Source organism: Geospiza fortis, unplaced genomic scaffold (genome assembly GCF_000277835.1).
Source record: "Geospiza fortis unplaced genomic scaffold, GeoFor_1.0 scaffold130, whole genome shotgun sequence".
Lineage (NCBI taxonomy): Eukaryota > Metazoa > Chordata > Aves > Passeriformes > Thraupidae > Geospiza > Geospiza fortis.
In genome coordinates, this window is record NW_005054300.1 from 3,509,415 (window position 1) to 3,522,791 (window position 13,377).

General features: G+C 41.2%; 1 protein-coding gene across 1 annotated transcript in view; it reads right to left on the minus strand.

Moving 5' to 3' along the window:
• The window catches only part of SORCS3 (sortilin related VPS10 domain containing receptor 3), a 180,806-nt gene that overhangs the window by 120,626 nt on the left and 46,803 nt on the right, over positions 1 to 13,377 (minus strand). The gene's annotated exons all lie outside the window — the stretch shown is intronic.

Here is a 13,377-nt window from a genome sequence, read left to right on the forward strand (position 1 = left end):
GAATGATCAGCTAGCTGAGATTCACTGCAGTTTTGGGTTTTGTCCACATTGACTTCTCTTATCCAGCTACACAGAGCTCCAACTTCAGGACTACAGTAGGGAATTACATTAATTTTGACAGCAAAAATCAGTTTCAAGGAATGGTAAAACCCTTGGTATGTTAGGCCTTCATCAAGCAAAAACTTTCAGTGCTTGTTTAATCTTATGTGCCTCATTAACTCCATGAAGTCACCAAGGGAAAAGGAATATAACGTAAATGGCTTCTGATCCTTTCCATTAAGGAATGAAAAGGTGAACTAGAAGTGAACATTTTCCCAGAGTGAAGCCAACTGTATGAATCCAGCTTGATGTCAAAGCACCTTCAACATCCCTCACACACACCACTTACCAGTCCCAAAATCAACCCCTAGCCATTCCCACAAGAGGCCACAGTATAAATCCTGAAGAAGTGCACTTGCATTGTGTTCTGGCACATGGTCTGGGGAACGAGAAGCATTCCCCACATACAAATGATTTCCTGGGAATTAGCCTGAGAAGAGACCTCCAAGATCTCCACTCTAAAGGATGCTTTGGTACATTTATTCTTTCTAATCAGATCAAAATATCAATTTCATTATGCCCCAAACAATAGCAATTTCACAACTATTTGAAGATATTCTTTTCTGTCACTTTTGAATTAGACTGCAAAGACATTTTATACCCCTGTTTACCTAAAGCATATTGCCTATGCCAGAGAACTATAACATAGTTTAGTAAAAATCACTTGCTTATATGGAATGGAAAAAGGATGTAAACCTGTCCATTTAAGAAGACAATCCAGAGAGATTTTATATTTAAAATAAAGGATACTTCAGGAATAAAAATATGTTCCACCTGATGTAATAGAGGATTACATAGTTAATAATGGTCTATATTAAAAGGTTACTGCTGGAGTTCTGTCCTCAAATAAGGAGCACAAGACAGCTAACAGTAGCATGGACCTAAGTGTCACACACACAAAACATCCCCTCTGACCTTTCGCACATGATCTGCAGCACTTCAGTGGATAGTGCAAGAAATGGTCATATGGGACAACAAAGGCAGTATTTCCACCAGATGGTTGACAAATCTGGCCAATTTGTTCTTCTGGATGTGTAACAGTGTTAGAAGATCAGAAAATAAAACCACCAAGATAGGAAAGGTAGAAGAACCTAACAACAGTAACATCTAGAGATGACATCACATAAATCATGCCCTGTGCCTTCACCCAGTTTCCACATCCACTCTGCATTCTTCAAATGGAGAAATGAACACTCGACATCCCTGCTGTCATCCATCCTCCCGGGAAAGGCTGGTCCTACAGAGAGCAGGATGGAAAGGCAGGAGGCTTAATCAGAGTGAAAAACAAAAGCTCACCACCACCCATGCAGCTTGGAAAGGCACACGTTTGTTACATGGCACACAGAGAAAGGAAAGTGACAGACTCTGGGCTTTTCTTTTTATATTGTTTCCACGTTTTCTTCTGGAAGCTATAGGGGGAGGGAACTTTCAGCCTTCTCATTATGGGACCAGGAGGAAGCATCTACCCCACTAGTGATTTAGATTAATCACTTTTCATTAAGAGACAATAAACAAACTCCAGTCAGAATGAGCATTTCTGCCAGCAACCTCTGTTGCCATTTATAATTGCCATAAGGAATAGCAAAGGAGAACCAGAGAGTTGTCAAATGTAATTTATAAGGGTTTAAGATCTAATCATTTTCTATAATATTAGATTAAATGGCAGCCTTTATTTAAATGAAAATTACATTTGGTCTTTCTACATTCTAGATTATTTATATATACATCCATGTATAAAATGTTGCCTTTTTCTCTAGTTTAAGTGAGGAGTGGAAGGGCAGGCAGGACTGGTTACTGCCAAGGGTATATCCTTGAAAACATACTTTTCCTGACCTTCAAAATCCAGTGAACAATGAATGGCAAGCACCAGACAAACAAAACAGGCTGAAAATCAGACTAAAATTCAGAGAGTTCCTTAGGAATGGATGCAGAGGAAGAGAGCTGTCTGGGACATGGTGCATGTCCTTTCAAGCAGGAGCTTTGGAGACAGTGAGGACACATACAGAGCTGTTCTGAATGAACTCCAGGTGGGCAGAACACCAGACACCAGTGAGGCAGCACATGGAAAGATGATGGAGAGATCACCTTGCAAGAACATTACCTACAATATATGGACTGAGACCTTCAGTACATGAGGGGGAAACATATCCAGCTCTGAACACTTCAAGGGGATTCACCCCAGGGAATAAACAGCACAAGCTGCAGGCAGAAGAACAAGGAGGGTATGACACATGTCATACCTGTGCCTGCCATAATGTGTTTGGTACACAAACCACAGCAGTAGTTAAGAGTAACTCAGATTTGTTGGAGAGTGTGTAAGACCATTAAAGGAGCTCAAATGCAGAAGTAGGTAGGAAGGAAAGTGGCACCATATTGCAGCACAAATCCTCTAAAAAGTCATGCCCTCTGATGGGGCTAATATAATAAAAACTAGGGTAAGATTTTTAACTGAGAACCTGAGTTTCTGCTTGCCAGATCAAAATTCCAGGTATCTTACTGGGTTAATGCACACACCTCCCATGGTATTGCTTTCACATGGGTTATGGGCAGGTGGATGACTTAAGATGGTGCCACATTCCTCTTTTTCTCTGCCAGGGTAGCCATGTGGAAGACTGAACTGTACAGCAATGGGGCAGCACACCTCTCACAGGCACAATGCTACAACGTGCCCAGACAGGCATGGAGACACACATGAGCACAGAGATCACAACGGAATGTGTTTTCTACGCAGCTGAATTAGTTAATAAACAGCCACTGGACCAAAAAAATCCCCAAAACAACATGCCACATAAATGGCACTTTTATTAATATTAGCTTTCAATGAAGCCTTTTATTTTTCTCAACGAACATAAATTTTCACTGTAAATTACCAAAGCACATCTCCCTAAATCAGCACAGACCAGTTTTATAGGTGCAATAATCTGTAGCAATAGTACCACTGAGCTACATTAGCAAAGAAACACCAGAGAGTTGTCAAATGAATAAAGAAGACAGGTTCAAATAAATGTCTTTTGTTCTGAGAAATAGACAGCATTAAACTGATGTGTACTGCCCCCAATTCTCCACTTTAATGCACTTTTCATAAGCTGTTTTTTTTCAGAGGTCCTTGTCACATTCACCTATGTAAAAGGCTATTCTAAAAAACATAAAGCAGTTTAAAAAAATAAACAAAACCAACAGGACACCTACAAACCTCGCAAGCCTCCACAGATTCAAAAGAAACCCAATTCCTTAGCAAAGTATTAGAATTTACTCTGTAGCACTGGATTATCCTCTCCTACAACTGAAAAGGCAGTCTTGCCACAAACATTTCTGCAAATACAGAAAGTAGAAGTTTAGTGTTTACAGGTTCATGGGGATTTCCATGTTGAATGTGCTCAGCTTAAAAGTGAAAAGGCTTTTTTGGGGGTTTTTAGGCCTCCTTCCACTAGGCCCTCAACTCAGAAACACTTCAGATCCTTCCTAAAGCCTGGCCACACCTACATCATCAATGAAAAAACAAATCAGATTCTAAAAACGAAAAATGTTTCATTTGATTTAAAACATCTGACAGGTTGTATTGTCCCATGTCTCCTTCCCAAAAAGCTTCACAGTAGCTTTGAGTTTAAAAATCCAAAACGTCTCAACAATTTATACTGAAAGGCCAATGCAAGTGGAGGATTTTTGTTTTGTTCGGATTTTTGATGTCCTTTCCTCCTTTCAAAACTGAGAAATCAAAATTCAGTGACATTTAAAGGCTTAAAGATGCAAAAATAGTTTTCTTCCATCAAAACACCAGTCCACCACAAGTTAAATATGAACAGTTTGGAACTGTCTTACGGGAAAAGTAATTTTCTACATTGAAGAATTTTAGATTACATGTTTGACCATCTGAAATGTCTCCCTGGCAAATACTTGACTATTCATTTCCCGCTCATTCCTTCTCTCTCCAACATTATGACTGCAATTACCTGCCCTACAAGCTAAAAGATGCCCTCAGAGGTCTGATCATAACCCAAATCTCCTAAAACAGGGCTACAACACAGTATATCTAAAGCCCTTCCCTGCCATTCCCATGGAGGACAAGTGCAACTCATTGCAAAGAAAATCTCATCCTTTTTTCCCCTTCTTTCATCAGTACATGCCATTTCAACTAAAAAACTTCAGTTTAATTAAATCAGCCCAATTCCCTCTGAAACTAAAAAGTGCTAAGGTACCACAAGTAACTGCCTACTTACCAGCAAAAGCAACACCCATATAAATCAGCTGAGCTAAAGCTATCTTTGAATGATTTGCACTAGTTTAGAAAGAGGGTTTCTAGAAAGCACATCTTAATTCTATACAAACTTCCATAGATGTTCAGAGATGGCTAAATACCTGCTGACTGCCCTGTAGATATGTTGATCTCTAATCAGGGGGAAATGAAAGCAACCTCTGTTTTCTAGTCACCAAGCATATCAGTCAGACAGGAAAAAATGGGACACCTCACTGATAAAAATCTGCTCTAGAGAGAAATCCTGTGTATTTACGTACAAGCAAAGAAATTCACTCCATCATTTAGGGATCAGAAGCTGTGACAAGAGGGACATCTGCTCTCTGGCAAGCCAAACAAGACACCCATGAAGAGGGCAACAGCTTTTATATAATTGCTTACTTTATGTGTCAAAAGGAAAATGCTCATTGCAAACTTTTGTGTTACAGAGTAGCCCAGATTTGGGACTCCTTCTTCCTTCACATGCCTCAAAAACTTCCTTAATGTTAAGGATAACCTGTGGGCATCAATCAAGCAGTAAAGGGGCATTGAGCTTTCATGAGAGACAAATTGTCTGGACCTACCCCATTTCAGCTTCTTGTAACTTCACTTCTTATTGCCCGAAATTTAACATTAATGGCAGATCTAATTAATGAATATAGCACCAGATCACCAACTCTCAGAACCACAGTGCTGTAATCTTAAAGGATGAAGTGCACTGCACTGACTTTATAGGGGTTTATGAAGCATGTGTTATAAAAGTACCTCAACCATAAGGCTTTTATACCTTGGCACTCACTTCAATACAATCCCATAAAACCCAAGCAATCTTTAAGTGTTAAAGGTGACTTTCACTACTGTATTTATTATTGGATAATGAAAAATGACTCAGATACCCATAGAAACTCAGCAATGAAATAAGAGTTTCCTGAGACTTTCGCATTGGGTCTGCATTTTATGTACCGTGACCAAAGAACCCAATGGCTCTCTCAAGACATTTTAGACACTTCACACTAACCTCCCTCCAGAACTTCCTTCCCATCAGGAATTCTTTGTAATTGCAAAACAACTTCTAGTCTGCAGAATCACATTGCTTGCCACAGAACTTTTCAGACGTCAATAGCTGTTTCTGTAAGGATTCAACCCCTCTGGAGGACCTGTTCCATGGACTGCAGCAGCTGTGCCAGAAACTGAGAGCCCTCTGATCCACCAAACTGGTTGGAGAAGACAGCAACCTCACATAATCTGCAATTACCCACACGTGGGTTCCCCATCTTTTCAGCAGAGACAGAATGGTCAGAGTACATGATGTTGTTCAGGTGACACACAGGTTCATTGCCTCTGCAGAATGTTTTGTATTTTGTAGAGGGTACAAAAAAGAAAAGAACCATTATCAGAAACAAAATAATAAACTACAAAATGAAAAGTTTTCTTTAACATAAAACAGCAGGGTTTTTGAAACAAAAGTGAGCAGTGCTGGAGTGCATCAAATGAGTACCAGCACTACTTGCCTTCTCTGAGGAGATGCACATCAGCCTACCACACTTGCTTACAGGCAATAATCCTGGTTAATCTTTTGTTGTCTTCTATTGTCTCTTATATCCAATTATACCCAGACTAAAATTAACTGTTCATATTGGTACAAAATTGCAAGAGGCTTTTGGCACTTCAGCCATACCTGCCATAAATTGCAATACCAAAACAAAACACTTCAGAGAGTTCCAAGCTCACATAATCCCTTCCCTATGGAGAGGGCACTCCATTTTAATCACCACCTCCAGCACCTGTGCAAGAGCACAGATGCACCATGCAAGAAGCCCTGAGGATCAGGAGCAAATTAAGATTAAATTGCATATAAAGTAAGAGCTCTTCAAGGAAAACCACTCTGCCATCCTCACTGGCAGGTGGGAAATTAAAATCTATCATGGCTGTAACACTTAGACAAAACTCAGAGCTGAGAAAAGAACACAGATACTCCAAGGCTGCCATCTGAACCTGGCCACAATGCCAAATCCCAGGCTGGATCCAATTTGCATGCACAGGAGTGAAATAAACCAGGATAACAGACCCAACAAAGCAGAACATCTTATCTTTGTTTTGCTGCTGAGCAGGTCAGAACAACATGTCTCCCCTCTTTCTCTCGCCTTTTTGGCACTGGACACATGTACTTTTCACTTTTAATTACAAGGCACAGGAAGCATTTGCTTGTTAAATTTCAGGTGCCAGTGGGGATGGAAGCCATCCAAAAAGCATGTGCTTGACCTGGCAAAGAGTGACTGACTGGCAACAGCCATCCACATGCTTGGCTGTAAAACCTTTTCATTGTCACAGCAAGGCAGCCTTTATCCAAGGTTACTCCAGCCCATTATATTCTTGTTACAGCCGCACATTCTCCAGCTCCCCACAGATGAGGGGAGCAAAGTTCTCTGCCACGGTATTCCCACCTGCCTGAGGCCACTGCAGTGCTGTCCAGCTAATCTGCCAAAGGCTTTTCTGTGCCACAGCACGTTCATGCAGAGTTCTGCTCCACAAACTGCCAAGTGGGTTACAAGCATCACCACTGGATTTGTACATCCAGTTTGACCAGCACTTCTACTAATGGGTCTGAACCTTCCAGTAGAAGAAACCTCCACTGGTAATCTTAGGCACCAGCCAGTGCTTCCACACAAATACAAAGGTTCTGAGCTATATTATTATATTGCTCCAGAGTCTGGTATTTCTGCATAGCATAGCTCTGCATGATGCCTTTTCACTCTTCTGGACTCTACACAGGAAAGCCCCAGTTGTTACAATATCTGACACATTGTTTTGTGGTCACCAGCTTTTTTCTGGTGATAGGGAACAGCTCTAATCCCAAACTGTCTTCACAGAAAGAGAAAAGCAGCATTCACTGTTATAATTATATGTTATTTGAGTAAATGCATGGTTGTGCTATTCTCCATACAACTACAAAGTAATTTTCACCATTATGGGAACTTCCCATGTAAGCAGAAATAGTTACAGAAAATAATGTTATCAGTAAGGAGAGGCTGTGTGCATCGCAGCTGCTGGAACTGAGAACACCATTTATATAAAAACACTCCTCTGATTATAGGTCTCACTTGGGAGAACACTTTACACATGGGTATGAGTTTACTCACAGTAGTTGCCCCATTACAGAAAACAAAAAGATGTGCATGGATAGTTACTCATGGGGGTAAACTTTTGCAGCCTGTATTCAGCAATCTATTTCATCTGAGGACAGTAGAGTGTTTCATGACTCTATAGAAAAATAAAAATCGTGTTATGTATCTCCCTTGAGGCCATTAAATCTGAATACAATTTTAAATGCATCATTGCTTCTCCTTTGCTTACCCACTTTATTTTTCTGCTTTTTTAGTCAGATTGCAGAGTGAACATAGACAACATCAGCTTTATCACTGTTCACATCCAGATGCTTATAATCTATCTCAATTTACTTACTTGGCATCTGATATTCATGTCCCTCACTGTCCCCAATGAACTTCTCTTCCTAACATTCCCCCACTGGAGGAAGCTGACAGGAGAAGGTCTATCCAATTTCTGGATGCAAGGCTCAGGCCCAAGTTACAAAACATGATGGCATTGCAGTGCTCTGCATGGCAGCACTCAGCTCTGAGCTATCCACTGAGGCTGCAAGCTCTGCATGCTGACTTGGGTGCCAAAGATTCAGGTGCCAGATATGGGAAGGTTCAGGACCTAGGCAAAGGATTCCCAACCAGCACCTCACTGGCTTTGACATTTTCCATTACATTTAATAATTAGCTCCCAATGAAACAGTCCTTGCAGGTTTATGGCAGTAGTCTTGTCTTAGCAGGGGAGTGGCTGCCCCAGTGACTGAACCCAGTGGCTGCTGCATCCCGTTCCAACTATTCCATCAGGGTCACAGGTACTTCACAGCCCAGGGAAAATCATGTACTTTCCTTTCTGCATCCCTTCATGCACATAGGTGAGCTCTGTAGGTTTCTGAAGAAGCAGTGTAAGATGAAACAGAACTGGAAGAGGGGATAGAGTTTTATCTCCAACACAACCCTGACACTTTGGTTTTAGATTCAATAGGCAAACGTCAGAAAATGACCAAGCTTACTACATTCTTCCAGGCGTTTCCAGGTCCTGAGCACTGCATTCCTTGTGTGCACCCCACTGCCTCTCAATCTCTCACCACACCTGCTCCAGGAGTTTTGCTGCTTTCTTACAGGTATTTTTAAGGAACATGTTGTTCCACCATGGGAAGGTTCCAAGGGAGGAACATTATGAGCTTGTTTTGTCAGCAACAGAGAATTAAAATATTAGAGGGCTCACTGTAAAAGGCAGAACCAATCTCTCCTCAGAGACAGAAGGACTGGTCTAAGAGTTGATTGCCTAGATTTATAAGAAAACAACAGCCTGAGTTTTCCCTAACTGCACCTGTGGACCACTTAGAAAACCCCTGTCATTACTTTTGGAGTCCAGCAACATCTGTCTGTATACAATGAAAAAAAGGCATCTTAGAACTGAGAGGTGAAGGGCAATGAACTCCCACTAATGAACATAGAAGCCTCAAGCACTCCACAACACAGCGAAATAACTGTTTAAGATCTAGCCCTGCCAAGCTCCATGCTGAAGAAAACTGATTTTGACAGTCACAGAAGTGTTTCCAGGTTTCCCAGTGCTGCTTGAGATAAAATATTTTACACAGAATTGATAACACCAGAGCTGACATTACAGTTACACTGTAAGAGGCAGATGTGTGTATGCACCACAAACTGAGACTGTGGCCACGTGCCCTGCAGACTCTGCTAATCTAGGCTATTAAAATGAGAATTCACTCAGTAATGCTGAGCTTCTCAATTCTTCACTTTATAAAAGAACAAAATAAAAAGATATCTTGCCACTTTTTATTGGGTTTGGGTTTGGCAGGGGGTGGGGGGAGGATTTTCCTCAAAGAGAAATAAGTAAGTCTTGGTGAACCAGCCCTTATCACTAAAGATCAAGGTCAGATCATTATATGGTCTTCAAAAGGACCCACCTGCCCCTTTTCCAAGAGCTGCTCTCCACCCATTCTATTATTTTTCCCTCCTTTTTAATAACAGGATATAGTGACTCACTGCTATTGATTGATTATCCTGCTGTCTGTGAAGCACCATGTCCCTCCTCGTTAATTCAAAACTACCTTATTTTTCATACTTCATCAATTAATATATTATTGGAGCTGCAGCAGTAAATGAGATGGCCATGTTTCAGAGTGTGGTAAGGAGAATGGAGAAAGGGAAAAAGTCTCATAAAATTGCCCTATACGAGAACCTGCAGCTGTGTTCCACCTGCTGACAGGCCATGTGGTTAATACAGGCAGCCCTGTACAAGGTGCTGCCTCCTGACAGACCCTCTCCTCCCTCTAACCAAGGCAAAGCACTCTGAAAGCTCACACAGGTCCACTCTGCCACTTCATAAAAGCAATGCTCATGCTGGGTGACAAAACTGCAGCTTTATTTCAGTTGATATCATAACTCCTATCTGTCCTTAACACCTCCTGTCTAAACTGGAGCAAATTACCCCTGTTCTTCTGACAGCCAGCTCTGGGAACTCTACATCTGAATGTGGATGGGACCTCTGGATTTTTACCCCATTTCTTGTCTTTGTGACCTTGTAACATCCCTAAGTCTCCATGACTGGAGCAATACAAGGTGAAGCAGGCAGAGAGTGCAACAGGAGAGGCACTGAATTTCAGGAAGGCAGACAAAGCAGCCCTGTCACAGACACGCATCAGGATGCTGCCAAGCTTATCACTCTTACCTGGTAACTGTCCTTTTGCTCCAAAAATTGTTTGCAATTTGGAATATAGAGGTACAAAGGTGCAAAATACAGATGAATAATGGTACACAAAGACAACCCTAACTCAAGCTTTGTGATATATGAACTTCTTTTCCTTCACAAACACTGAAAGAATGGCTTTCATTGTAAATGGCAGTTTCTATTTATACCTATTTTCTAACCCTCTTCCCTTCAGCCCCATTAAATAATGCCATATGGGAGTATTTTGTTAATTATCTCAATTGCATTTATTTTTAGAAACAGCTGATGAGCAGTGTGTGTAGTTCAGTGGGTACGAGGATTTTTTTTCTGTTTGTTTTTAAATGTATTTGCTTCTTCAGAGAACTAACTGAAAAAAACACCAGGAATCCCCAGTTTTCACATTCATGAATTCCAAGGGACAGTCTTCTCTGGAGGGCAACAATCACATTGCACCTGTTAAAGAAAGGGGAAAACTTTCACTGGGGGTCTCTCATAATTTTGGGTTCCAGTTCTGTGTTATCTGTGCTGTGGTCATCTCTCAGACCACAGATGTTGCAAAACCTCTGTTTTTCTCTATGATTTATGTGAAGCCAGAAATGGTAAAGTTAAAACCTTGCAAGCAAGCAGACTTTGTTCCTTCTTTAGGGACATGATCCCACAGGTCAGGTCAGGTTCCAGTGGGGCATCTGGCACGCCAGGCCCCACCATCCCTGACTGCAGGACAGCAGAAAATTCTCACAAGAATATCTTGAATACAAAGATTCACAGGGAGACACAATTTCCAAATATATTAGTAATAATAATTTTAAAAAAGCATAATACACACACAAAAAAGACACAAGAGAAAAAAAATGACAACGGAAACACCAGCTTGGACATACTGAAAAGATTTAAGAGTATTTATGCCTTTATATCTCAATGTTTTCCAGGCATTGATCTTGAACCATGTTCAAAACACTAATAAACCAAGTCATCCAGCATCAGGAAACTATACATCTTAGGTAAGAAAGGTCAGAGAAACCTACTCTGAAAATGGCTGAACTTACTCAACTTCCTCTGACTTTGCTGAATTCAAAATAGAAAACAGAAAACCCTTCAAAACAAGAAATTCCTAAAGTCCTCTTCCTGAAGTACTACAAAATGTCTGTAATTCAGGATTTCTTTCACACAGTTGCAGGTCACAGTTCTGCAAACATTTACAGAAATGATCTCTTTTCTCAGATGCCAAATTCAAGCTGAATTAATTGGACAAGTAGAGAGAATCCCATGTACAACAGCTCACAAGACTGCACCTTGTACATAAAACACATCATGTCACACATTCTCTCACTCTTCCATAGATGTTGCGGGTGACCTTGAGGAAATCATCTTTGCAACACCAGTAAGTGAAGAAAAATATTACTTCTTCATTCGCATTTTATTCCTCTATTTAAATTTTCAGTTCTGGAGACAGAGTGTGACTGTCCCTGAAGTGTATTTACGAGATGGATACGCTGAGGTGTTACCCCCATCACAGCCACATTTGTACAACCCACTGGTACAACCAGAGTAGGCAAACCTGAGCTCAGCTGAGCCAGGCACTGTGCTTCACAGCTTTCCTTCCTGCCCACAGCAACCCTGGACTGGGTGACATGGATTTTGGAGCTCTGAGAAACACAGTAACATCATATACAGCTTAGTGGGTACAGAGAAGGGGTGCTCAGAGAATTTTACAGAGAATTTTACAGCAGCGTTTGCAGGTCAGGTAGTTCAGTCCCTGTTAATGGCAGCTGCAAAACCAAGAGCTATTTAGTGACTGTATTCCATTAGGCTGAAGGGAAAGATTAGGGATAAAAGATAGTAGAAAGAGCTTCTTCCAGCACTCCTGCCCCTGTGGCTCTAACTCTGCCCCACTGCCTTTCAGTTATAAACACGTTCTCGAGATCACATCACCAACTGCCAGTTTGCAGCACAGACCCTTGATCACGGTGTCAGCACAATGAGGAAAAAGGGTCCAAAAGGAAGCCTTCCATCTTCCTAAAGCCCAAATGGCTTTAGGATATTCCAGAGCTCAGTTCCTCACCAATAGCTTGGATGCAGTCTAAGGAAAACGCAGCAGATGATTAATGGGAGCTGTGGCTAAGCACGGCAGCTCAGTTCAGGTTGGGCTAGCAAGCCTCAGGTACATGCTGGAATCTCTGCCTCATCAACCTATCACAGGTTTGATGAGTAAGGAGAAAACAAAATGCTATAGAATTCCTTTGGGAGCATGTGAACTAAGAAATGAAGGCAAAACAAAAATAAGTGTGAATCATGGTTCTGCCCTGAGGTTCCAATCACAGCTGAGGAATTCCCTTTGGCGATACAGGAGGCCAGGACATGTTTTGCTCTCAGTGACTGTCCAGGTGAGCAAGAGAAAATAAAGGGGAGGTCAAAATGACTTGTGCTCATTTTTGGATCTCCAGTTTCTGTAAAGGAATGTGTCACTCCCAATATTCTAGCTAGTCACCAGTCAAGTAAATGCATTCCTCTGCAATTACAGTATTACAGACAATTCATTTCTTCCTTCATTAACACAAACAGCAACACAATATTGCTCCCTGCCAGCTCATAAACAGTTGCTGCACTTCAGCCCCCAAGAAACTGCACAGACACAAACAAATCTAATTAGATTTATCTTTCAGAAATTCTTACTTTCTAAATACCTCTGAACATTTCTCCTGACAGGCCAAGTTCAGAGGCATGGTGAGGTATGAGAGGTGCAGCATGACTTTGGCTTTTACAACTTCAGTGATTTGCGCTGCCCCTCCATTTTGATTCTGTGACAACTAAGAAACTAGTCTGAAAAGCCATTTTCCCAAAGCTCTTCAACTGAGCACCATAACTTTATTTCTGCTTTATTCTGTTTGCAACTACTGTTCAAACAGCTTAGCTGGAAGGTCTACCTTTAAATAAAACCTAAAATGCTTCAATTCTGGTATAAGGGAAAAATGGGGCGAGTCCTCATTTCATTCACTGCACCCGGGTGATGCTTCTGTTCAGACAGTCAGCATAAAAGGCTACAGACCTTTTAATTCTTCAAGTCATCACCTGCAACAATGATTGTAATAGCTCAGGGGAAAAGCTAAAAACAACTGCAGCCAACTGAATTGCAAAGCAAATTCATGAAGGAAGGTATTTCTAAGACATCAGAACTGTCACCTCAGATCTTAAATGCAATCAGGGCCTTCAGTTTATCCACACCTTATCTGAGCAATACTCTATACAGGAAAATGGGG